The sequence below is a fragment of the Quercus suber genome, unplaced genomic scaffold (assembly GCF_002906115.3).
Source record: "Quercus suber isolate HL8 unplaced genomic scaffold, Cork oak 2.0 scaffold_1228, whole genome shotgun sequence".
In the NCBI taxonomy this organism is placed as follows: domain Eukaryota; kingdom Viridiplantae; phylum Streptophyta; class Magnoliopsida; order Fagales; family Fagaceae; genus Quercus; species Quercus suber.
In genome coordinates, this window is record NW_027070623.1 from 20,012 (window position 1) to 23,983 (window position 3,972).

Consider the following 3,972-nt stretch of genomic DNA (forward strand, 5'->3'; position numbering starts at 1 on the left):
TCTATCATCCGTGTGATAACCAAAAAAAAACAAAAACAAAAAAATTGGCTAATAGAATCGTTACAATTAACCAATCTCGTGCGGTAGCACGGGGTTATATACTAGTTGAAAATAAAAGAAGCTCTAAAAATGAGATTGTTGAAAAGGAGCAGGCTAGTGCTTGTTTAGTAAGCCTGATGCCATTCCAAGGTAATGCTCTTCTCCTGGTTGAAGCTACATGGTCTTTGTTGTTTGTGTACTACATTTAACCTTAATATTGATAATAAAAAGTAATTTATATGACAGAGAGTTTGTTCCAAGATTAGTGATCTTTCTATATTCATCTATCTCGTCTTCGTGAAATGTATATTTTGATAAGGAATACTATTTTCTCATGCTTAGCTGGGTTCAATCTCATGTTTATTGTTAGCAAATGCAAATCAACATGTTAGGTGCTGAGTGTAGTGTTCCTGCTTGTACTATTTTATTCTTTATGCTAAAGAAACATGCTATGGTCTATACTACTAAGGGATTGTTCACTAAATTTGTTTGGTTAATGAGGAAGAACTTAAAGGTATATAGAGTTGTTGGGAGCTAGTGGTGGAGCCATTGGGATTAAAGGGGACCTTGGCCCGCCCCGCCGGCCCCCCCCCCCCCCCCCCCAAAATATTTGAAAAAAAATTAGTGTGTATATATATATATATATAGTAGAGTTATTTTAATTAAAAAAATGATATATTCACAATATTTTTACAAAAAATTCTAAGTGGTAAGTTGTTATTGGCTATTACGAGTGTGTAAAAATTATTTAAGTTGTGAATTAGAATTAAAACTAGTAATAATTTACTACTTAAAATTTATTGTAAAATTGTTGTAAAAATATTGTAGAGGTAACACTTCTTAAGCAATTATCCTCCTTCACTAAATAACTATGTGTGTGGTTAAAATCCTTCCTACAAAAGCAAGTGTGCAGCTGTGTAGGCTACTCCTACTTTACCATGTACTTTTATTTTATTTTATTTTAATTTGTTTGATTTTACTTTTCTAATATGTTTATTTGTTCTTAAAATATTAAAATAATCAATATATCATAACATTATCAATGTATATGATTAAAATATATTATTTTTATCATTCAATTTATATATAAAATAATATAATATGTATTTGGTTGTAGTTATAGATTTTTTTTTATATATATTGAAATTTGAATGATTTTTTGTCTTTTATTTAAAAATCATTAAATTATTAGTATTTTTTTTTTAAATTTAGTCATTATATTTAACTAGTATGTGACCCCGTGCTACCGCACGGAGTTGTAATGATACTATTGGCCAATTTTTTTGTTATCACACGGATGATAGAATTAAATCAAACAATGAAAAATATATATTGCATTTTATTATTAAAGTAATGCTATTGGTCTTTTTTTTTTTTTATTATGTGTCTATCATACATAGGATAGCATTAGATAAAACAATGAATAAAAAAAGAGAATATTGCATTTTATTATTTAAGTGATGCTACAGTGAAGAAAAAAAGAGAATATTGCATTTTATTATTTAAAATATATAAAGGGACATTAAAAAATAAAAACTTATCATTGAGCTTGGAATCTTCTTGGAGGCACCAATGAAACGCTAATGTATGAGAGTGTGAAGTAAGGAAGAGTGGGATTGAATATTGTGTTTGAACCTAACCTTGCTCTGAGAAATCCGTAAGGAGGAGAAGAGGGTAGTGTGTGAATCTAGTTGGTAGAGGTTGAGAGAGGAGGAGACATTGGATGACGATATGGAATTAGGAAGAGATGATATTTTACTTTTATAGTCTTTTTCGTTGGACTCCTTAGTTCTGGTTGTGGAATTAGAAGAGTTTTAGACTTTATAGAGATCACCCGTAAAAGTGTGCAGGTTAAATGTTCTTGCTTACGCCAGTGAGTATTATCATTGTGGTTTTCTTGGCTTCCGTATTAAATGTTAATGCATCATTTATTTGGGCACAAAAATTAGAAAATTTAGATAAGATACATAACACAAAATTGGAGTCCAATTTATAATCTCCATAAAAGTGTGCAGGTAAGATGTTCTTGCTTAGGTTAATGAGCACTATTATTGTGGTTTTCTTGACTTCCGTGCTAAATATTAATGCATCATTTATTTGGGCACAAAAAATAGAAAATTTAGATAAGATACATGACACAAAATTTGAGTCAAATTTATAATCTAATTAGATTTTTTTTTTTTTAGTTTTGGTTAGGACAAGTGGCACAAAATTGAGAATCCAATTGAAATCTAATTGGATTTTCTCTCTGCTTCATCTATTATTATATATATAGATATATAGATGAGTGATAATTTAATTTGAAAGATCTAGGTTCATGGACAAATTTAGGAGATGGTAATTTAGAAGTAATACACTTTTGGGTTTTGATTATTAAATTGTATGTACATTACTATTAGTAAAGATATAATTAATATATACACATAGAAATAATTAATTAATTGTCTAATTTTATGTTTGACCCCTCTAAATATAAATTTCTAACTCCGCCATTGGAGTTAGAGTTAGTGTCTTGTTTTTCTTAATTTTTGGATTCCGTGAAGTTTCATCTTTGAGGAGAGGATGAAATGGTTGGAATTTAATGGAATGTAGAAGGTTTGAAGTCTACTCTTATTGTAGGGCTTCCAGAGCACCTATTGGAGCTATGTTTCCATGGAGTCCAAATGGGACATGTCCTTCAATGTTTCTCTTGCGCAAGACTGCAGCTTTAGGAAAGAATTTTTAGTGTATCAAAAAAGGAAAGATTTTCTAGACTTACAAGAGATATATTGCTTATTGTGTCACTCTGAAACTAGGCTTCTTGGAGTTTTTTTTACTGCCCCAAGTATATTAATTTGATGCTTTTCTGCTGAGTGTGTTGCTCTGTTGTTTGATATCTTTTAAAGGTGCGACTTGCGTCGGTGTTTTGTTTTTTAATAGAAGAACTTGGTTTGGGTTGATTTAATTATTCCCCAGATCTATTTCACTTTGGGGTCGATATTGGTTTTATATATATATATATATATGTGTGTGTGTGTGTATATGTATACATATATTAAAATATCTTGAACCAAATCAAAGGACAAAACTATAATTGGGCCCTTATTGTATACATTGATCATAGTTTCAGTTACATCCCATACATTTAATTGTGTTAATCATTTAACATTAAAATTAAGGTCCCAAATAGTTTAGCTCTTTTGGTTGAAGACATGTGCTTAGCCTAGATGGGTTCCGAAATTTGAAAGCCCATATCTAGTGATTTCATTCCGTTTCTCATCTGAAAAAAACCAAAAAAAAAAAAAACCAAAAACAAAAAAAAAAAGAGAAAAGAAAGAAAAAAGCTGTTCCTCACAAAGTAAAAAAAAAAATAATAAATAGGGAAGAAGATGACTAAGCAGGAGCTATACCAAGTACTTGAAGCAGCAGGTTGCCCACACAAGTCGCCGGTCACGCCTTCATCTACTGTTGCTGTTTCTCCTTCTTCTTCTTCTTCTTCTTCTTCTTTGTTCTTTTTCCCTTTCTCTTTTCATTTGTCCGTCTCCACTCTCACTTTTAGTTTTTGTATTATATTTTTATTTGTGTTTGCAAAACCCTCCACACAATTACATTGGAAAGGCAGACAAGTTTCAGCCATTCCTTTTTTTCACCTTGCCCAACGTGATGTGACCAATATCTTAACCCTTAAAAGTACTTTCAAGTTTCAATTAATGTTTACAATTTTTTTTTTAAAGAAAAAAATCTAACACCACAATTTATCACACAATTTTTTTACTATAATTGTGATACAACAGAGATTAACTAATAAAAAAAAATAATGAGTTTATAGATAAATTATAGGCGTTCAAATTCACAATTATGCCAAAAAATATATAAAATTGCATGATTCTAAAATTACTTTCTTTTAAAAGCAATAGATATAATTGAGTATATATTATTTTAATTTAAAACTAT